Source organism: Engystomops pustulosus, chromosome 10 (genome assembly GCF_040894005.1).
Source record: "Engystomops pustulosus chromosome 10, aEngPut4.maternal, whole genome shotgun sequence".
Taxonomy (NCBI): Eukaryota; Metazoa; Chordata; class Amphibia; order Anura; family Leptodactylidae; genus Engystomops; species Engystomops pustulosus.
In genome coordinates this window covers 6146637-6171281 of record NC_092420.1, presented here as the reverse complement: position 1 = coordinate 6171281, position 24645 = coordinate 6146637, and the positions used below count along the sequence as shown (strand labels likewise).

Below are 24645 nucleotides of genomic sequence, written 5' to 3'. Positions count from 1 at the left end.
GGCACTAGAGGCTTTAGAAGATCTATTACTAGAAAATGAAAGGGGATTCACAAATACGGAAGATTTGCCCTCACTTACAGGACCATTCACCAACCTCAAACCTCGGTCCAAAACTACACCCACATTTTCACAATACCAACATATCGACATGTTTGTAAAACTGGTAACGACAGACATTAAAAATTTGAAGCCATCCAAAAGTAAGATTTCATCAAATCTAACCTCTAGTGAACAGTTGGCACTAATGGAATTAAAGAAGAACTCCAATATAGTTATAAAGCCTTCTGATAAAGGCGGTAATATCGTTATACAGAACAAAGAAGACTATATTGATATGAGCAGAAGACTCCTAAACGACACAGAGACCTATACTAGACTAGAGAGGAACCCCACGGATACCTTCCTGGGCGAATTAAAAAATATTCTTGACAATGCCCTGCAACAGGGATTAATATCGAAAGATGAATATTCATTCATGTTTAACCCCTCACCCACCATTGCGACCTTTTACGCACTCCCCAAAGTGCATAAGAAACGCCTTCCTATGCCAGGGAGACCTATCGGGGAACGATAACCTTACACAGAATCCCAGCATTTACATTGATAAAATCTTGGCACCCTTTGTTGAAAGCCTCCCCTCATATCTCAGGGACACTAAAGACACCATTTCTCGCCTGCAAGGTTTTCACATATCCCCATACACCCTATTGGCTTCACTTGACGTAGAGGCTCTTTACAGCAACATCTACCATGATTTAGGTCTAAAGGCAGCCTCATTTTTCCTATCCACACGGGGCACACAATATCAAGCACACAACCGGTTTACGTTATCACTCCTTGAGTTTGTTTTAAAACACAATTACTTTTTATTTGAAGACACCTACTTTTGGCAGGTCAGAGGAACCGCCATGGGCACAGCATGTGCCCCAAACTATGCAAACTTATTTCTTGGGTGGTGGGAAGCGACTGTTGTTTTTTCTGAAACTTTGGAAGTTTATACCAATCACATACAATTCTGGGGTCGTTTCATAGACGACGTGCTAATTTTATGGGAAGGGGACAAACACAGCTTTGAGGCCTTTGTAAAAACACTTAATCAGAATGAGATAGGCATGCACTTCACTCATGAGATACATGCCACTCAAATAAATTTTCTTGATTTAACCATCACCGTATCTCCTGAAGGTCATTTAGACACTAAAATCTATAGAAAGCCTACATCTACTAATAACTTCCTGGACTTCAGAAGTTGGCACCCACCGGCCCTTAAGAAGGGTATACCGGTGGGCCAATATCTGCGTGCCAGACGAAATTGTTCGAATGAACTGGCCTTTCAGAGAGAATGTAAGGACCTTTACAAAAGATTCAGACACAAAAACTATCCGAAACAAGCTCTGAATACAGCCTTCCATCGCGCCAGAGATCTACGCCAAGAGGACCTCTTGAAACCAAAGGTACAAAGGCCTAACCTCCCCTCCCAAATTAGGTGTATAGGACAATTTGATGGTTACACACGTTATTGAAAGCAGACCCAGATCTAGGGGAAGTCCTAAGTACATCCCCAAGACTTATGTTCCGGAGGGGCCCTAACTTACGAGACCATCTGGTGCATAGTTATCTAGAGTCTAAATCCAAACCACCCAAAGACTGGCTCACGCAAACCACCGTAGGCTCATACCCCTGCGGTAACTGTTCCTTCTGCCCCCTTCTACCTAAAGTTAGAGAATTTACCAACCCCACCAACAACAAATGTTATCAAATCCGACAGTTTTTTAACTGTCGCAGCAAAGGGATAGTATATGTTGCCACCTGCTCTTGCCCAAAGCTGTATGTTGGGAAAACAATCCAGGAGTTTCGAAGGAGGATCTCCAAACATATAAGCACTATACGGAACGGTGAAGACACCCCAATTTCTCGCCATGTAAGGATGCTACATGGAGGAGATCTGGGATGTTTAAAATTTTGGGGCCTACAACAGGTGAAATTGGGTCCACGTAAAGGTAATCTGGACCAAAAACTATTGAAAGAAGAGGCCAAATGGATCTTCAGACTGGAGAGCCTCAGTCCAAAGGGACTAAATGAAGGATTTTCCTTCTTACCATTTTTATGATCTTATGAGTGAAGATTACCCTTTCATTCATGAAAATCGCCATTTTTGACCAGGATTATTTCTACCATTATTGAATTATTACTTGATGTATCGGATCTTTCTTTGACACTGCATTATATATTGCAGTATCTTATTTGACATTGCACTGTATTTAGAGAATACTTACCCTTCTACAGTTATCCTGATGGGTCCTTCGGATTCCCTTCGATATGGCAGTTATATGCCTTGTCATGTACCTTGAGGATACATGCCCCTCTACATGTTCCGATTTATGCCTCATAACATGCCTTAACACATGCAACTCGATACTAATGATGCACTAAAAACAATCATCTTCACCCTTGTATGCCTTGAATGGACAATAAATGAATGCAGAAGAACAACATGATTTTTATTGATTCATCTATTTAATTTCCAAACAAGTATGGACTCACCTAGAGGATTTATTGTACGTCATACCATGGGGCCATTTATCTATAACTATACAATTTATGATCTGAATGATCTTTTCTCGCCAATCAGGCAGTATATGTTTTCTGAAAGAAACAACACAATACTTACCCGCTCTTTTCATCTCCAACTCCTCTTCTTGACCCCATCGGTGAAGTCGGCATCTCGGCAGTTACTAAACTCCGTACACACGTATTAAGATCTCTATGCGCATGAGCCGGCACTTCTCTCCTGAAAGAGACGGAAAGGATTAAAATGCGCATGCGCCGACTCTTAGCCTACGATGCGCGTGCGCGGGATCTCACTCCACGGATTGGATAGCACTCGGAGGAAAATCCTGTGACGCCGTATACAGACGACGCTTCCCAGAATCCCTCATCCTGTAAACATCCGGTTTCAGGTAGGGGACTATGGAGCTAATTAGCCTATCCAGGACCTTAATATATGTCTACAACTCTCTGCTTCCTCTATAAGCCATCCGCATAGGTCTATTCCTCCTATGGCGATTGGCGCTTTCTGATGAGTCCTCATTGATAGTTTATATAAACTTTCGACACACGCTCACCACCTTGCAGTCAGCCCTAAAACCCCTGATGACGCCAGTTTCGGCGAAACATGTCGGGAGGGTCTGGTTGAGCGATACATTTTAATTAGCATAGGGCAGTTCAAAGGATATACCTAGGTCGAAGTTATATATAGGCTATGGCCTAAGATTAAGAGGAGTGTTAAACTGAGCAGGTAGTGCAGAGATGACTTTGAGAACAATCTTCATCTGCATTTAGACGTCTACTGCAGTGTTGTCTGCAATAAGAGAGGGAACTGATCAATCCCCCCAGCATCAATCGCTCACGAATCCCAGTTTCAATTAAGCATCCCAGACCTGCTATACTCGACCTCCGAGCCACTGCCCCTTGTGTATTTTAATAATCTAGTTCAGCTGTTCTTATATTTATAAACCAATAAAAGTTATATTTTACTTCCTGCCCGGGTGGCATAAGGGATATTTTTGGCCGCTGGCCGAGCGGCTATGAGAGTTTTTTCTAATATGTGAATTCATACCCAAGCCACCCTAGGCTATAATTCAAACCCCTGGGTCCTAAACTGGGTCATCTCCCTCCCCCTTCAGTTTGTATGGGAGAGGAAATTGTTCTGTATGCTTTAACTGAGCGGGGAAGCGACACATGCAGGATATCAGGCGCATGATCTTAGTGACTCCCTGCACAGCGCATTATACACGGACAATGCACTTACATGCACCAGGAAGAAGAAGGTGAACTCCGGAGACCTGAGCGGGGAAGCGACACATGCAGGATATCGGGCGCAGGATCTTAGTGACTCCCTGCACAGCGCATTATACACGTACAATGCACTTACATGCACCAGGAAGAAGAAGGTGACCTCCGGAGACCTGAGCGGGGAAGCGACACATGCAGGATATCGGGCGCATGATCTTAGTGACTCCCTGCACAGCGCATTATACACGGACAATGCACTTACATGCACCAGGAAGAAGAAGGTGAACTCCGGGGACCTGAGCGGGGAAGCGACACATGCAGGATATCAGGCGCAGGATCTTAGTGACTCCCTGCACAGCGCATTATACACGGACAATGCACTTACATGCACCAGGAAGAAGAAGGTGAACTCCGGGGACCTGAGCGGGGAAGCGACACATGCAGGATATCGGCCGCAGGATCTTAGTGACTCCCCGCACAGCACATTATACACGGACAATGCACTTACATGCACCAGGAAGAAGGTGAACTCCAGGGACCTGTGCGGGGAAGCGACACATGCAGGATATAAGGCGCAGGATCTTAGTGACTCCCTGCACAGCACATTATACACGGACAATGCACTTACATGCACCAGGAAGAAGAAGGTGAACTCCGGGGACCTGAGCGGGGAAGCGACACATGCAGGATATCGGGTGCAGGATCTTAGTGACTCCCCGCACAGCACATTATACACGGACAATACACTTACATGCACCAGGAAGAAGAAGGTGAACCCCAAGGACCTGAGCGGGGAAGTGACACATGCAGGATATCGGGCACACGATCTTAGTGACTCCCTGCACAGCGCATTATACACGGACAATGCACTTACATGCACCAGGAAGAAGAAGGTGAACTCCGGGGACCTGAGCGGGGAAGCGACACATGCAGGATATCGGGCGCAGGATCTTAGTGACTCCCGGCACAGCGCATTATACACGGACAATGCACTTACATGCACCAGGAGGAAGAAGGTGAACTCCGGGGACCTGAGCGGGGAAGTGACACATGCAGGATATCGGGCGCACGATCTTAGTGACTCCCCGCACAGCGCATTATACACGGACAATGCACTTACATGCACCAGGAAGAAGAAGGAGAACTCCGGGGACCTGAGCGGGGAAGCGACACATGCAGGATATCGGCGCAGGATCTTAGTGACTCCCCGCACAGCGCATAATACATGGACAATGCACTTACATGCACCAGGAAGAAGGTGAACTCCAGGGACCTGAGCGGGGAAGCGACACATGCAGGATATCGGCGCAGGATCTTAGTGACTCCCTGCACAGCGCATTATACACGGACAGTGCACTTACATGCATCAGGAAGAAGAAGGTGAACTCCGGGGACCTGAGCGGGGAAGCGACACATGCAGGATATCGGGTGCAGGATCTTAGTGACTCCTCGCACAGCGCATTATACACGGACAATGCACTTACATGCACCAGGAAGAAGAAGGTGAACTCCGGGGACCTGAGCGGGGAGAGACACATGCAGGATATCGGGCGCAGGATCTTAGTGACTCCCCGCACAGCGCATTATACACGGACAATGCACTTACATGCACCAGGAAGAAGAAGGAGAACTCCGGGGACCTGAGCGGGGAAGCGACACATGCAGGATATCGGGCGCAGGATCTTAGTGACTCCCCGCACAGCACATTATACACGGACAATGCACTTACATGCACCAGGAAGAAGAAGGAGAACTCCGGGGACCTGAGCGGGGAGAGACACATGCAGGATATCGGGCGCAGGATCTTAGTGACTCCCCGCACAGCGCATTATACACGGACAATGCACTTACATGCACCAGGAAGAAGAAGGAGAACTCCGGGGACCTGAGCGGGGAAGCGACACATGCAGGATATCGGGCACACAATCTTAGTGACTCCCTGCACAGCGCATTATACACGGACAATGCACTTACATGCACCAGGAAGAAGAAGGTGAACTCCGGGGACCTGAGCAGGGAAGCGACACATGCAGGATATCGGACGCAGGATCTTAGTGACTCCCCGCACAGCGCATTATACACGGACAATGCACTTACATGCACCAGGAAGAAGAAGGTGAACTCCTGGGACCTGAGTGGGGAAGTGACACATGCAGGATATCGGGCGCAGGATCTTAGTGAAATGCAGCACAGCGCAGGATTGTCAGACAATGCACTTTCTGTGAACTCCAAGGACAGGTAAGTAAATGTGCCCCATTGTCCTGTGAAGCAGAAGAAGCCCTCACTGGATTGCTCTAAAACAACTTTTCGGCTGGGTTGCCAGATGCTGGACCCTGGACAATTCAGTGTGTTCACCTATCCTATGGGTACAAATCCTGGGGACCCCCTTTGGGACCGCATGCATCCATACATAGACGAAACATGAATACTCAAGACGACAGCCACTGAAAATGTATGGGAGGCTTCAAATATCTTGTGTAAGGCATCCTACCGTGCCTCTCAATAAAGAAGAAAAGAAATAAATACAAAGGCTTCTGCAGGGTTTCTTTACCTATGACAATGAAAAAAACAATATATTTTATTATCAGTCCCAAGAGATGAAGAAACTGTCAGAATTTCTCATGGCACAGCGCACATTCCAGGCACAAAGAGATAATCTGAGGACCCAGAGGAATAGGACAGCACAAAGCTGTGGGATTTCTATTATGTACAGGAGGAAACATTATTTTTAGCACCTTGCAACTAAACTGGGGCTTGGAGCTGGTGATAATGAGGGGCTAGCTTGTATATATTTATCCTTATGGGACTCAGAAGTTATGACCTTGTTGATCCTGCGTGGGTGGGAGACATGTTCTTTACCCTAGAGGAGCTCAGCAGGAGAAGTTCACATGCCCTGTGACTATTTCATACTGTATAAAGTCGTTTGCTTTGATTATAAAAGACACATATGTGACAATTCTAGCTGAGAAAAATATTTGTATATCCCTCGAGAGGAACAATTGTATTCATAATCCAAGAAGACACATAGTGGTGTCCAGGCAAAGATTGTCTAGACCCAACAGCAGCAAAGTGAGTAGTAGGTCTGCAGAAGAAATCCTAATAAAACACATGCAGTATTGTTAAAAACATTTGGTAAGGGGTAATACAATATAGTAATGATACATACAGATAGGGTTGCATCGATACCAGAATTTTGAGTGCGAAGCGATACCCAGAAAAGTATCACGATACTCAATACCAATATGAGACTTTCAAAAAAAGAAAAAAAAAGTATAATCTGAATGTTTAGAATGATGTCACATGGGGCGTTCACATTACGTTTGGGCGGGGCTAAGCATATGCATTTCCATTGAAACACATTCAACAGTCAACAGTTATTTGTCAGGAGAAGCTTTAGTGCTTTATGACAGTGTAGTATACACTCACCGGCCACTTTATTAGGTACACCATGCTAGTAACGGGTTGGACCCCCTTTTGCCTTCAGAACTGCCTCAATTCTTCGTGGCATAGATACAACAAGGTGCTGGAAGCTCCTCAGAGATTTTGGCCCATAGTGACATGATGGCATCACACAGTTGCCGCAGATTTGTCGGCTGCACATCCATGATGCGAATCTCCCGTTCCACCACATCCCAAAGATGCTCTATTGGATTGAGATCTGGTGACTGTGGAGCCATTTGTGTCCAGTGACCTCATTGTCATGTTCAAGAAACCAGTCTGAGATGATTCCAGCTTTATGACATGGTGCATTATCCTGCTGAAAGTAGCCATCAGATGTTACAGGGTACATTGTGCTCATAAAGGGATGGACATGGTCAGCAACAATACTCAGGTAGGCTGCGGCGTTGTACCAAGGGGCCCAAAGACACCATGACACCACCACCACCAGCCTGAGCCGCTGATACAAGGCAGGATGGATCCATGACACCAGCACCACCAGCCTGACCCGCTGATACAAGGCAGGATGGATCCATGACACCACCACCACCAGCCTGAGCCGCTGATACAAGGCAGGATGGATCCATGACACCACCACCACCAGCCTGACCCGCTGATACAAGGCAGGATGGATCCATGACACCACCACCACCAGCCTGACCCGCTGATACAAGGCAGGATGGATCCATGACACCACCACCACCAGCCTGACCCGCTGATACAAGGCAGGATGGATCCATGACACCACCACCACCAGCCTGAGCCGCTGATACAAGGCAGGATGGATCCATGACACCACCACCACCAGCCTGAGCCGCTGATACAAGGCAGGATGGATCCATGACACCACCACCACCAGCCTGACCCGCTGATACAAGGCAGGATGGATCCATGACACCACCACCACCAGCCTGAGCCGCTGATACAAGGCAGGATGGATCCATGACACCACCACCACCAGCCTGACCCGCTGATACAAGGCAGGATGGATCCATGACACCACCACCACCAGCCTGACCCGCTGATACAAGGCAGGATGGATCCATGACACCACCACCACCAGCCTGACCCGCTGATACAAGGCAGGATGGATCCATGACACCACCACCACCAGCCTGAGCCGCTGATACAAGGCAGGATGGATCCATGACACCACCACCACCAGCCTGAGCCGCTGATACAAGGCAGGATGGATCCATGACACCACCACCACCAGCCTGAGCCGCTGATACAAGGCAGGATGGATCCATGACACCAGCACCACCAGCCTGAGCCGCTGATACAAGGCAGGATGGATCCATGACACCACCACCACCAGCCTGAGCCGCTGATACAAGGCAGGATGGATCCATGACACCACCACCACCAGCCTGAGCCGCTGATACAAGGCAGGATGTATCCATGACACCACCACCACCAGCCTAAGCCGCTGATACAAGGCAGGATGGATCCATGACACCACCACCACCAGCCTGAGCCGCTGATACAAGGCAGGATGGATCCATGACACCAGCACCACCAGCCTGACCCGCTGATACAAGGCAGGATGGATCCATGACACCAGCACCACCAGCCTGAGCCGCTGATACAAGGCAGGATGGATCCATGACACCACCACCACCACCCTGAGCCGCTGATACAAGGCAGGATGGATCCATGACACCACCACCACCAGCCTGAGCCGCTGATACAAGGCAGGATGGATCCGCGCTTTCATGTTGTTGTACCAAATTCTGACCCTACCATCCGAATGTCGCAGCAGAAATCGAGACTCATCAGACCAGGCAACGTTTTTCCAATCTTCTACTGTCCAATTTCCATGAGCTTGTGCAAATTGTAGCCTCAGTTTCCTGTTCTTAGCTGAAAGGAGTGGCACCCGGTGTGGTCTTCTGCTGCTGTAGCCCATCTGCCTCAAAGTTGGACGTACAGTGCGTTCAGAGATGCTCTTCTGCCTACCTTGGTTGTAACGGGTGGCGATTTGAGTCACTGTTGCCTTTCTATCAGCTCGAACCAGTCTGCCCATTCTCCTCTGACCTCTGGCATCAACAAGGCATTTCCGCCCACAGAACTGCCGCTCACTGGATGTTTTTTCTTTTTCGGACCATTCTCTTTAAATCCTAGTGATGGTTGTGCGTGAAAATCCCAGTAGATCAGCAGTTTCTGAACTACTCTGACCAGCCCTTCTGGCACCAACAACCATGCCACGTTCAAAGGCCACAAATCACCTTTCTTCCCCATACTGATGCTCGGTTTGAACTGCAGGAGATTGTTGCCGCCATGTGATTGGCTGATTAGAAATTAAGTGTTAACGAGCAGTTGGACAGGTGTACCTAATAAAGTGGCCGGTGAGTGTATGTATTGTGAAGGTTGCCCTGGTTATGTTTATAAAAAATTGTATACTAAATAGTATAATTTAGGGCTCAAATAGACGGGTGCTTTCGGTTTAATTAAATCAAATAAAAAGACAAGGGGGCACTGTCTCCGTCAGGAGAAAACAAGGTTTAATCACCAGAGGCGAAGTGGATTTTTTTAAATATGAAAACTGTAAATCTGTGGAATAGCCTGCCTCAGGCGCTGGTCACAGCAGGGACAGCTGAGAGCTTCAAGACGGGCCTAGATGCCTTTTTACATCTAAATACCGAATTTTTCAGACTATAAGGTGCACCATCAATAATTGCCTGCTAAAATGTCTAGGTTCATATATAAGGCGCACTGGACTATAAGGCACACCTGATTATAAGGATGATTGACCAGCAGGTGGCAGACCTGTGCACAGTTCAAGGCAGCTGTTGTCTGTAAGTATGGTTCATATATAAGGTGCACTGGACTATAAGGCGCACCATTGGAAATCCTGGCCTGGGCAAAAATTATTTAATTGCATAATTTAGAGCCTTGTGTCTGGGGAAGCCCTGGGAGATGTAGAGACTCCATATATGGAAATATGGTGATTTTACCCTGATGATGTGGTCCCTGGTCTGCCTCTAACCAGACACTTCTCGCATTAGGATTCCCTGCTTGATGTCTGCTCTATGGGAATCATCTGCAGAGAGATAATAGGAGTCTGTACAACAGTAGAAGTCTTTCAGTACTGCAAGTAACACAAACCGGGTACTGAACCATTCTCACTTTGAAAGCTTTGCACAAGTACCGATATTTCAATGCATTGTACAAAGGCTGCAAAATCTCAGGGAACACCTGGTCTTCACCTTTAACTATAGGAGAAGGGATGAGAACTGGATCACTGGGGTAAAACAAGTCTTCAGGATGTAAAAAGCGTGTCCATCCCTATAGGAACAGGGATCCCAAATTATTGTCTCCTGAATCTAAAACGGACATAAACGTTTAAGGCAACACCATGCCAATGTAGGTGGGTGTCACTCAGCCTGATCGCTTATACATTTCCATTGAAACGCATGCAATCAGTGAGCAGCACCAGTGTTTTGCATTGTTACATGCGTTTCTATGGAAGTGCATAAGCAATGGGACCCTGCACCGCCCGCGGGAGTTTGTCTTGAGTTTCAAAACGCCACGTCTAAGGAGAGTTCTTATTTCCCTACTCTATTGAAACGCAGATGCGATCAGGCCCTCCCCATTCTGTCTGGACTGCACTTTCCAATGACCAAAATTACATACTATTCATCGTTTATAGAAAATCCCCTGAATTAGCTACAGTTTCCCTTTCAGTGGCTCTGCACAGGTTTCCACATTGAGTAATTGGACGATCTGGGGTTTTGAGCTCTCTATCCGTCAGCCAGCACTTCTAAAATATCAGAATCTGGAGTAAAATACCAGCCATTAATAAGTGGTAATCCAGCAGAAATGCCAAGCCTGGGTTCTGCGCTGTGTACACACGCGCCCCACTCCTTTCATTTCCAAGTGGCGGTCTCAATTTCTTTGGCAAATGTGTCTATAAACAAATTCAGCGGAATGAATGGCTGATATTTTGTGGTCAATTTAGTCTTCGACATGTAGATTCTTGTTGCGTTATGAATCACGCGCAGCTCAGGACCATTCTCCCGCCATATAACCATTAAGTCTCTAATTACAGCCTTATATAAAAAAATTATACTCTGATTATGGGACTATTTTATTATAACTCCCATGGGGGTTCATTATCCAGTGCTTCCAGATGTAGCAAATGTATCCAGTTATGTGTAAGACTCTTATACTAAGTTTCCAGTTGTGGAAGACAAGTTTGTCCAATTTAATCCCACGATCCTCTACTCATTGGGTTGTTTGGCCAAACTAAACTTGCAAATGTATCCAATGATGCCAAGATTCATCTGTGGACCCGGCCAGAGGGGCTTCTGGCTTATATTTCCACCATCAAATATAAACAGCACCAAATTCTGGGAACTGAAGTGGTAGGAAGTTGCCGGCATGAATATATTAATGGCCACATAGTCTGTTCTTATAGAGTAGAACATTCAGATCAGCAATAATACAGAGCCCAGGCAGGAAACCACAAAGCAACTCTCCAACAAATGTAAGAATTCTGTGTGCAGCAAAACTTCGGTCTCCCTGGTTGTTTATACTAGTTTACTTATTATAGTAGTTATATTCCTGTATATAGGGGCAGTATTATAGTAGTTATATTCCTGTACATAGGGGGCAATATTATAGTAGTTATATTCTTGTACATAGGGGGCAGTATTATAGTAGTTATATTCTTGTACATAGGGGGCAGTATTATAGTAGTTATATTCTTGTACATAGGGGGCAGTATTATAGTAGTTATATTCTTGTACATAGGGGGCAGTATTATAGTAGTTATATTCCTGTACACAGGGGGCAGTATTATAGTAGTTATATTCTTGTACATAGGGGGTAGTATTATAGTAGTTATATTCATGTACATAGGGGGCAGTATTATAGTAGTTATATTCTTGTACATAGGGAGCAGTATTATAGTAGTTATATTCTTGTACATAGGGGGCAGTATTATACTAGTTATATCCTTGTACATAGGGGGCAGTATTATAGTAGTTATATTCCTGTACATAGGGGGCAGTATTATAGTAGTTATATTCCTGTACATAGGGGGCAGTATTATAGTAGTTATATTCTTGTACAAAGGGGGCAGCATTATAATAGTTATATTCCTGTACATGGGGGGCAGTATTATAGTAGTTATATTCTTGTACATAGGGGGCAGTATTATAGTAGTTATATTCTTGTACATAGGGGGCAGTATTATACTAGTTATATTCTTGTACATAGGGGGCAGTATTATAGTAGTTATATTCTTGTACATAGGGGGCAGTATTATAGTAGTTATATTCTTGTACATAGGGGGCAGTATTATAGTAGTTATATTCTTGTACATAGGGGGCAGTATTATAGTAGTTATATTCCTGTACATAGGGCGCAGTATTATAGTAGTTATATTCTTGTACATAGGGGGCAGTATTATAGTAGTTATATTCTTGTACATAGGGGGCAGTATTATAGTAGTTATATTCTTGTACATAGGGGGCAGTATTATAGTAGTTATATTCTTGTACATAGGGGGAGTATTATAGTAGTTATATTCCTGTACACAGGGGGCAGTATTATAGTAGTTATATTCTTGTACATAGGGGGTAGTATTATAGTAGTTATATTCATGTACATAGGGGGCAGTATTATAGTAGTTATATTCCTGTACATAGGGGGCAGTATTATAGTAGTTATATTCCTGTACATAGGGGGCAGTATTATAGTAGTTATATTCCTGTACATAGGGGGCAGTATTATAATAGTTATATTCCTGTACATAGGGGGCAGTATTATAGTAGTTATATTCTTGTACATAGGGAGCAGTATTATAGTAGTTATATTCTTGTACATAGGGGGCAGTATTATACTAGTTATATCCTTGTACATAGGGGGCAGTATTATAGTAGTTATATTCCTGTACATAGGGGGCAGTATTATAGTAGTTATATTCCTGTACATAGGGGGCAGTATTATAGTAGTTATATTCTTGTACAAAGGGGGCAGCATTATAATAGTTATATTCCTGTACATGGGGGGCAGTATTATAGTAGTTATATTCTTGTACATAGGGGGCAGTATTATAGTAGTTACATTCTTGTACATAGGGGGCAGTATTATACTAGTTATATCCTTGTACATAGGGGGCAGTATTATAGTAGTTATATTCCTGTACATAGGGGCAGTATTATAGTAGTTATATTCCTGTACATAGGGGGCAGTATTATAGTAGTTATATTCCTGTATATAGGGGACAGTATTATAGTAGTTATATTCTTGTACATAGGGGGCAGTATTATAGTAGTTATATTCTTGTACATAGGGGGCAGTATTATAGTAGTTATATTCCTGTACATAGGGGGCAGTATTATAGTAGTTATATTCTTGTACATAGGGAGCAGTATTATAGTAGTTATATTCCTGTACATAGGAGGCAGTATTATAGTAGTTATATTCTTGTACATAGGGGCAGTATTATAGTAGTTATATTCCTGTACATAGGGGCAGTATTATAGTAGTTATATTCCTGTACATAGGGGGCAGTATTATAGTAGTTATATTCTTGTACATAGGGGGCAGTATTATAGTAGTTATATTCTTGTACATAGGGGGCAGTATTATACTAGTTATATCCTTGTACATAGGGGGCAGTATTATAGTAGTTATATTCCTGTACATAGGGGGCAGTATTATAGTAGTTATATTCCTGTACATAGGGGGTAGTATTATAGTAGTTATATTCATGTACATAGGGGGAAGTATTATAGTAGTTATATTCATGTACATAGGGAGCAGTATTATAGTAGTTATATTCTTGTACATAGGGGGCAGTATTATACTAGTTATATCCTTGTACATAGGGGGCAGTATTATAGTAGTTATATTCTTGTACATAGGGGGCAGTATTATAGTAGTTATATTCTTGTACATAGGGGGCAGTATTATAGTAGTTATATTCCTGTACACAGGGGGCAGTATTATAGTAGTTATATTCTTGTACATAGGGGGTAGTATTATAGTAGTTATATTCATGTACATAGGGGGCAGTATTATAGTAGTTATATTCTTGTACATAGGGAGCAGTATTATAGTAGTTATATTCTTGTACATAGGGGGCAGTATTATACTAGTTATATCCTTGTACATAGGGGGCAGTATTATAGTAGTTATATTCCTGTACATAGGGGGCAGTATTATAGTAGTTATATTCCTGTACATAGGGGGCAGTATTATAGTAGTTATATTCTTGTACAAAGGGGGCAGCATTATAATAGTTATATTCCTGTACATGGGGGGCAGTATTATAGTAGTTATATTCTTGTACATAGGGGGCAGTATTATAGTAGTTATATTCTTGTACATAGGGGGCAGTATTATAGTAGTTATATTCTTGTACATAGGGGGCAGTATTATACTAGTTATATTCTTGTACATAGGGGGCAGTATTATAGTAGTTATATTCTTGTACATAGGGGGCAGTATTATAGTAGTTATATTCTTGTACATAGGGGGCAGTATTATAGTAGTTATATTCCTGTACACAGGGGGCAGTATTATAGTAGTTATATTCTTGTACATAGGGGGTAGTATTATAGTAGTTATATTCATGTACATAGGGGGCAGTATTATAGTAGTTATATTCATGTACATAGGGGGCAGTATTATAGTAGTTATATTCCTGTACATAGGGGGCAGTATTATAGTAGTTATATTCCTGTACATAGGGGGCAGTATTATAATAGTTATATTCCTGTACATAGGGGGCAGTATTATAGTAGTTATATTCTTGTACATAGGGAGCAGTATTATAGTAGTTATATTCTTGTACATAGGGGGCAGTATTATACTAGTTATATCCTTGTACATAGGGGGCAGTATTATAGTAGTTATATTCCTGTACATAGGGGGCAGTATTATAGTAGTTATATTCCTGTACATAGGGGGCAGTATTATAGTAGTTATATTCTTGTACAAAGGGGGCAGCATTATAATAGTTATATTCCTGTACATGGGGGGCAGTATTATAGTAGTTATATTCTTGTACATAGGGGGCAGTATTATAGTAGTTATATTCTTGTACATAGGGGGCAGTATTATACTAGTTATATCCTTGTACATAGGGGGCAGTATTATAGTAGTTATATTCCTGTACATAGGGGCAGTATTATAGTAGTTATATTCCTGTACATAGGGGGCAGTATTATAGTAGTTATATTCCTGTATATAGGGGACAGTATTATAGTAGTTATATTCTTGTACATAGGGGGCAGTATTATAGTAGTTATATTCTTGGACATAGGGGGCAGTATTATAGTAGTTATATTCCTGTACATAGGGGGCAGTATTATAGTAGTTATATTCTTGTACATAGGGAGCAGTATTATAGTAGTTATATTCCTGTACATAGGAGGCAGTATTATAGTAGTTATATTCTTGTACATAGGGGCAGTATTATAGTAGTTATATTCCTGTACATAGGGGCAGTATTATAGTAGTTATATTCCTGTACATAGGGGGCAGTATTATAGTAGTTATATTCTTGTACATAGGGGGCAGTATTATAGTAGTTATATTCTTGTACATAGGGGGCAGTATTATACTAGTTATATCCTTGTACATAGGGGGCAGTATTATAGTAGTTATATTCCTGTACATAGGGGGCAGTATTATAGTAGTTATATTCCTGTACATAGGGGCAGTATTATAGTAGTTATATTCCTGTACATAGGGGGTAGTATTATAGTAGTTATATTCCTGTACATAGGGGCAGTATTATAGTAGTTATATTCCTGTACATAGGGGGCAGTATTATAGTAGTTATATTCCTGTACATAGGGGCAGTATTATAGTAGTTATATTCCTGTACATAGGGGCAGTATTATAGTAGGTATATTCCTGTACATAGGGGGCAGTGTTATATTCTTGTACATAGGGGGCAGTATTATAGTAGATATAGTCTTGTACATAGGGGGCAGTATTATAGTAGTTATATTCTTATACATAGGGGGCAGTATTATAGTAGTTATATTCCTGTACATAGGGGGCAGTATTATAGTAGTTATATTCTTGTACATAGGGGCAGTATTATAGTAGTTATATTCCTGTACATAGGGGGCAGCGTTATAGTAGTTAAATTCTTGTACATAGGGGGCAGTATTATAGTAGTTATATTCTTGTACATAGGGGGCAGTATTATAGTAGTTATATTCTTGTACATAGGGGACAGTATTATAGTAGTTATATTCTTGTACATAGGAGGCAGTATTATAGTAGTTATATTCATATATATTGGGGCAGTATTATAGTAGTTATATTCTTGTACATAGGGGGCGGTATTATAGTAGTTATATTCTTGTACATAGGGGGCAGTATTATAGTAGTTATATTCTTGTACATAGGGGGCAGTATTATAGTAGTTATATTCCTGTACATAGGGGGCAGTATTATAGTAGTTATATTCTTGTACATAGGGAGCAGTATTTTAGTAGTTATATTCATATATATAGGGGCAGTATTATTGTGACCTATTGACTTCTCTTAGCTGTTATTAGATTTAGAGGAATTGATTTTAGCTAAATATGGAGAATTTTAAAATAATGGATTTGAAGCATAAACAATTCTCAGGAGCTTGGTTCCTTTTGCTGATACATTCTGTGATGACAATGTTTTTTTATTGATGATTTTACAAAACACATGGTAGTTAAATATTCCCAACCGACGGCTTTTTGTCTTAATTAAAATCACCATAATCAAATATACCAAACTGACAGCAGAAAATTGATGTTTCTCGGTGAGCAGCCTTGTTACTAAAATAAAAACAAAGTTGCAAAAACATTTTGTTAATACAGTGTGGCTTGGGCTTTGTAAAGTAGTTGCCTCTAGGTGGTAACCTTTCTGGTTTTGCTATGAGGGAGCCTCAGTCCTTGTTTAGAGAAGGGGTTTGCCAGTATTAGATCATAGGGTGGAGGCAGGATGTGGACCCAAGATGCTTTCAGCTCCATGCCCTTTTCTGAAGATCTGATTAGTGAAGAGGTGGGGTTGACTACTTATGGCCTATCCTGAGTATAGGCAAATCATGTGTTTACCAACTACATAGTAATGTCATTTGTGATATTCCGTCACATACTTTATGGGAAATATTTTGTAGTGGAAATTCCAGTAATAATAGTCTACATGTTTGACCACTGGTCCACTAATTTGAGGATGCTACCAATTAATTATCTTATGAAAAATACACAGGAAAAAGAATAAAAATAAAAAACTTTTCAGCTCACCAGTAGTAAAGAAGCGGCTTCTAACGGCATATGGTGGTCATCTGCAAGAAATCCTGAAACTACCTACCAGTTAAAGTGGTAGGATCCAGCATTCTAGTTTGAAAGTTCAGAAACAGTTAAAAATTACTTTTTTATTCCAAAAAAAGTTAAAAGATCACAAGACGATGATCAGGGTGGACATCAAAATACAAAGTACATGACACAAGGTAAAAATAGTACACGTTTTGGACATTTTGGACTATACAAAATCATACTCATGAGCAATTCTTGATTTTTGAAATTCTAAATACAGGCAGTCCCCAGGGTTACGTACAAGATAGGGTCCGGAGGTTTGTTCTTAAGTTGAATTTGTATGCAAGTCGAAACTGTATATTTTATAATTGTAGATCCAGACAAAAAAAAACTTTTGGCCCCAGTGACAATCGGAGTTTAAACATTTTTTGCTGTAATAGGACCAAGGATTATCAATAAAGCTTCAGTACAGACACTTTACAGCTGATTATTGCAGCCTGGGACAACAGTAAAGCATCCAGAAAGCTTCACCAGAGGTCAGAGGGGTCTGTCTGTAACTATGGGTTGTCTGTAAGTCGGGTGTCCTTAAATAGGGGACCGCCTGTATTCTAAATACTGTGGATGGCACACAGTTTAGGGGGTATGTGTGGATGATCTACAGCAGTGTCCCCAAACCTTTTTGTATCTGGGGACGAACTGCACCCAAAATAATTTTTACCAGGGTTCGGGACTGAAAAAAAAAATGTACGTAGACACAAGTATAAGCCGACCGGAGTGTAAATTGAAAGTACCTAATTTTACCACCAAAAATGGGAAAACTTGGCCTGGAGTACAGGCCTAACTTGGGAAATGTAGCTGCTACTCTTTAACAGCATGTCTCAGCAGCGGCCTCCCCTCACTAATAACATGTCCCAGCAGCGGCCTCCCCTCACTAATAACATGTCCAAGCAGCAGCCTCCCCTCACTAATAACATGTCCCAGCAGCGGCCTCCCCTCACTAATAACATGTCCCAGCAGCGGCCTCCCCTGACTAACAGCATGTCCCAGCAGCAGCCTCCCCTCACTAATAACGTGTCCCGCAGCAGCCTCCCCTCACTAATAACATGTCCAAGCAGCAGCCTCCCCTCACTAATAACATGTCCCAGCAGTGGCCTCCCCTCACTAATAACATGTCCAGCAGCGGCCTCCCCTCACTAATAACATGTCCCAGCAGTGGCCTCCCCTCACTAATAACATGTCCAGCAGCGGCCTCCCCTCACTAATAACATGTCCCAGCAGCGGCCTCCCTCACTAATAACATGTCCCAGCAGCGGCCTCCCCTCACTAACAACATGTCCCAGCAGCGGCCTCCCCTCACTAATAACATGTCCAGCAGCGGCCTCCCCTCACTAATAACATGTCCAGCAGCGGCCTCCCCTCACTAATATGTCTCAGCAGCGGCCTCCCCTCGCTAATAATATGTCTCAGCAGCGGCCTCCCCTCGCTAATAATATGTCCCAGCAGCGGCTTCCCCTCACTAATAACATGCAAGCACATGCTATGACGCGTCCGTGTCACTGCTTAATGACATCATCGTAGTGTGTGCACGTGGCAGAGAGCATAGACATGCCTCTGCCCACACTGCCGGCAACAGCTGGACCGCGGCCCGGCACCTGGCGTTCTTGGCCCGGCGGTTGAAGACCACTGATCTACAGTTATGTGGGAGGGAATTGGGAGGTATCTGTGGAAGACATACTGCTATGGGGGTCAGTATGACACACAGCTATGGGGGGCAGTATGACACACAGCTATGGGGGTATCTGTGGATGACATACAGTTAAGGGGAAGGGAATTGGGAGGCTATCTGTGGATGGCATACAGTTAAGAGGGTCAGTATCTGTGGATGATGTACAGTTATGAGGGTGGGAATAGGAGGATATCTATGGATGATGCTCGGTTATGGGGGGAATCTGCGGATGACACAAAGTTTTTGGGGGGGGGATCTGTGGTTGACACATGGTTAGGAGGGGATCTGTGGGTGACACAAGAAGGGGATCTGTGGATGTGACAGTTTTTTGTACACCTGTGACCAACACTTAATAAGGTTTGCGAAAAACCTATTGCAGTAATCAAACTTTGGAGATTATGCAACTTTACACTGGCACATGAGCTGCATTCCAAGTATGTAAGAATCACACTTCCTCCAGCGCACAGAAGCTTTCTTTTTGATGCAGATAAATTAAACTCAGCAGAGCCCATCTATTACAGTCATGCCTCGTCAGCTACTTCTTATCCTTTCAACCAGCTCTGTCCTTGTCAAGCTCCGCTAAATGAGTCAATTGACTAAATGAGAGCAGCAGGAAAGCAAACACGCGTGAGGCTGTCCATGGGATGCTGACGGATCCTCGCTGCTGGGATGCTGTGCAATGGCAGAAGCTAAACACATCTCTGTCTATTCTGTTTATCGCCAATGGTTTTCAGCTCAGCTTGACAGAACAGCACCTGCAAGGCTCTTACAGAACAAAGAGGCAGTCTCTCCATGACTTGTAAGGAATAGCTGGAATCATTTCTATAATTAATAAATATCCTTGCCAACTTAGACCAGTCCTCCTGTTTGATGCTAAAAACATCCCACATGACCAAAATGGAAACCCCTGTCAGACGTTGACAGTCGTAGGTGAGGCCTCCTTATCTGCAGAGTGTGATAGTGGTGTGTACTTTGTAATTACTGCTACCATGTGGATCTACACAGCACAGTAAAGGCTACCGGCAGGCAGTGATGTGTAGGCTGAGATTCTGTCTCCTATCTCCAAATTGTAACTTTATTGTGAAATGGAATTTTGCAAACATCTCCTTGAGAGATGAGTGGGAGTAAGATTGTTGAGAGTCTTAGCTGCAACAAACCATTTGCTACCACTGAAATACAAAAATGTATTTTGTGCTGTTTAGGTACAAGAAACAAAATTGAAGCAAATACCCAACATGATCGTGTTCTGGAACTATAGAATACTAGAAGTAGAAACTTTGTGTTTCTAATTTTATTTTGAAACTTAACTTAGACTGAGTTATTGCATTGCATTTGCATTCCAGCCTAAGTTGAGTTATCCATATTGGGGGGCGGCGGGGAGGTTAAAGGTTATGAACCAGAGGCTTATTTAAAGGGTTTTTCCAATCTGGGCATTTCTTCAACCGGATGTTATTAAAAAAAATGTTCCTGTGTAAAGATAATTTTGCATAAATGTAGCCATGTTGTCCCTTATAAACAAGATGGCTTCCTTGGATATGACCACCCCGCACTCTGGCAGCGATGGCACAGATGCGCTATTGAGTCCTGCCTGACCACCTGAAGCGAGTGATCATTTCCACAGGACGGCTGTTGGGACCTGCAGTAACTTCCGGACATTTCATATACAAAAACGTTTTGTTTCTTTGTGCAATCCCTCCAGCAGAGGTGGTCGTCTCCAAGCACACAGTCTTGTTTCTAAGGGACCATATGACTACATTTATGAGACATTATCTTGACACAGGTAATATTTTTTAATGACATCTAATTGAAGAAATGTATATATATGGCAGATTAATTAAATTGAATGTGAATGCCCACACGAGAATACCCCTTATACCCCTTTAAACAAGATCCTCAGGAGTAGCTCAGTGGGTTCATTCTTGCCATTTTACAGCTGTATCGTGGACACTTACTTGATGGATGCATCTTCCTTCTACAAATAAACTTTTCATATAATTTCTGTCACATCGCTATCCCCCGCCTGCACCTACTTGCGTCATGCCCTCCTGCCTGCTACAATAACCTGACTTTTATTTATCTATTTTCAGCTTATTATTACCGTTTCTTTGTTATTTACTGCAACCTCACTGCTGAGTGCTTAATCGGTAGCCGGATTTTCAGAGGATACAAAGATAAAAAGTGACACGCTATATTTTGGTAGGGGACAATGTCAGTTCAGCAAGTATTATAATGAGACAAGCAATTAGCACCTCAGCAACTCATTCAACTTGTCTCATCCATGTAGTGGAGCAGTAATTTGTACTTTGCCATAAAGTTATACAAGTATAAATGAAGCAACGATCTGTGTCAGAAGAACTTTATATATGCAGTGAAATTCCTTTCATTTGCATTAGTAAAATGTGTATTCCCTCTTCCCGAAACAGTTCCAAACCTGTTCATAAGTTGTGTGTGTTTCTCCAGCTCAGCAAGTGAACAAGGTTTAGATTCAATACCACACATAACCTATGGGCCTTATAGACCCAGACAAAAGAAACTACCAATGTTTGTTGGGAGTCTGGTCCTGCCTAGACCAGAAGTGATGATGGTACTGTGACTGCTATGTGCAGTGTGGCCATTGCCATTTTTACACATGCTATGGCCAGTGGCCTGTTGCTTTGGTTAAGTAAAACACCATTTTCGTAAGTGTAGTGAATAGGAGCTGCACTTTTAGAGTGGAGCATTGGGGACTAAGCAATTGTGACTTGTTGCTGGTTATCATGGAAAATTTCTGGGAAAATCTGTGCCAAAATCCTCCTTCATATTGAAATCAATCATAGGTAGTAACCAGTGTAAAAAAGAAGTGACAGGTAGATTACAAACAGGGTCTCATTCACACTACTATGTGGAGCATGTGCGTCCTGCTGTTCCATTTAATAATATGGGAGTGTTGGAAATTGACGAGCACAGAGTTCATCTCGGGCACTCACACTGATTTACAGTGATAACTTAAAAACATGGTAGCCCCTTTATGCTGCAGATGTGGAAAACTACAGCTTGTAAAATTTCTGCTACAGAATCCCAGTGCGTCTCAATCAGAAAGAAAAATCCTCTATGAATCAGCAGCTGAATCTGGAGAAAATCTGCACTAATCACATACAGATTTGCTGTAGGTTTTCATCTGGATTTTGGATGTTCTTCGGGTGGAGAAAGTCTGATGCCATCTGCATTTACCTTTAAAGGAGTCTTCAATTAAACATCAGTACACGATCAGTAAATCCAATTACGGGCAAAGTTCCCTTCCATTTTATGAGAGTTTAAACTACAGCAGATTATAAATTATAATGGTGCTGAAGAGCCTAGGAGGAGCCATTACAATAACAAGCAGAAACTTTATGCATAGAAATTTATTTCATAGTATGTGCCTATTAACAGTATTTTCAGGCACTTGACAGATTTCTTTTTTTTACTTACTTGTAAATTATATTAAATATTGAGTCAGACACATCTCCCGGGAGCACACATACCTTCATGAATCTTTAATGGCAACACTTTCCAGGCTACGCGCTTCTGATTGGTGCATTAAAGAGCAGATCCCTTAATCAGCCATGCAATATAATGAGACTGCAACCCAGAATTTATATGTAGCTACAATAATTAACCCCAAGATATATTGCCTGGAGTTTTACTCTATTAATTACAGCCATTTTTGGTAAGATGAGATCATTGATGCCATTGCAGCTTCTACATCAGCCTCCTCTAACCTGTTGCTTTCTGGCTGTTGGTGAATTCTATAAAATGTATAACAGCTAGAAAGCAATATTCATAATCAGGGTTTAGCAAGCTACTACTTCAAAGAATTTTGAAACACTTTGTGGTAATATAAATGAGTAAAATACTACTTTTTAAAATTAGTTTTGCATAAATTATGGGAAAAACTCATCTCACATAAGCACATTCTAAAACTGATCACCAGTGACCTCAGCAATGAGACCTCACTATCCGCTTAATTTAAGGAAAAGTTTCTACTAGTGATGGATTCTCTAAAAATGAGTGTTCACATTCTGTGATAAAACATAGCGCCAGCAAGATGTAACATGCCACTTGTGTGAATGAGCTTTTAAGTGGGCAGCAGAGACTGCAATGAGTGAAGTTCTTGAGGAAGATTTATTTCCATTTAAAATTAAATAGTCTGAGGTTTCCGGAGGAGAATTTTTTCATTGCCACTTGTAATGCAGATTATGTTCAGGCTCAACAGAAAGTGGCTAACAAAGAGAAATGAGCAATTATACTTACTGTGCAGATTGTGACTGATATCAGCCTACACGGAGGACCACAATGCTGGGCTCCAGTCTCCCTGCTCAAGTGTAACGTGGCTCTGACAGTCTCAGAGAAGTAACCGCCATCTGGATGAAGAATAAAAACATAAACCAGTCATTGCACTGTCCCACAGTGTCAGGGGGCCACTGTCCCGCCCCCCCCCCCCCAAAGTGTCAGGGGGCCACTGTCCTGCCCACCCCCAAAGTGTCAGGGGTCCACTGTCCCCCCACCCAAAGTGTCAGGGGGCCACTGTGCTGTGCCTCCAAAGTGTCAGGGGGCCACTGTCCCGTTCCCCCAAAGTGTCAGGGGGCCACTGTCCTGTTCCCCCAAAGTGGCAGGGGGCCACTGTCCTGTTCCCCCAAAGTGTCAGGGGCCTACGGTCCCGTCCTCCCAAAGTGTCAGGGGGCCACTGTGCTGTTTCCCCAAAGTGTCAGGGGGCCACTGTCCCATCCTCCCAAAGTGTCAGGGGGCCACTGTGCTGTCCCCCCCAAAGTGTCAGGGGGCCACTGTCCCAACCTCCCAAAGTGTCAGGGGGCCACTGTGCTGTCCCCCCCAAAGTGTCAGGGGGCCACTGTGCTGTTTCCCCAAAGTGTCAGGGGGCCACTTAATAATTTATTAAGGTTTTTGTTGGCACACTTCATACCTAACATTCAAATAACCCTAAAATAATAGGTTTGTCCTACTAACAGGTGTTATCCTTTATCCACAGTAGAGGGTGTCATTAATCAGACCCCAAAGAATCAAATCACAAGAATAAGGTCTCCATCTCGCCAGTGTGAATGGAGTGCTAGTTTATATGCACGCTGGCCTATTCATTCTCTATGGCAGTGGTGGCGAACCTATGGCACTGGTGCCAGAGATGGCACTTGGAGGCATCTCTGTGGGCACACGGGCTGTCTCCCAGGCACAGAGTTTGCCAGACATGGCATCTTCCTGCAGTCTCAGTTAGTCCAAGTAGTGCCCTGCTATTGTAAAGTGACCCATACTGTGCTGCTTGGTCCTGTCCGAAGAGTGAAAAGGTGTCGGATTGGAGCTCAAAGATTCTGGTAGCAAAAAGTTTGTTACTGCCTAAAAAGCTGTGTTGGCACTTTGGGAAAAGCTGGTGTTTTTTGAGTCTCACTTTGGGCA

The 24645-nt window shown here is 43.1% G+C and overlaps 1 long non-coding RNA gene across 3 annotated transcripts in view; it reads right to left on the bottom strand.

Annotated features, from left to right (window-relative positions):
• The window catches only part of LOC140104513 (uncharacterized), a 118581-nt gene that overhangs the window by 89719 nt on the left and 4217 nt on the right, over positions 1-24645 (bottom strand). For 2 of the 3 annotated variants that reach the window (XR_011850345.1, XR_011850346.1), the window contains exons 2-3: positions 23494-23603; positions 17484-17576 (exon numbers count right to left, since the gene is read on the bottom strand). This is a non-coding gene — a long non-coding RNA (uncharacterized lncRNA). Of the gene's footprint in view, positions 1-16909; positions 17016-17483; positions 17577-23493; positions 23604-24645 lie in introns of those variants that run through there. The other variant, XR_011850347.1, reaches the window with a different exon arrangement.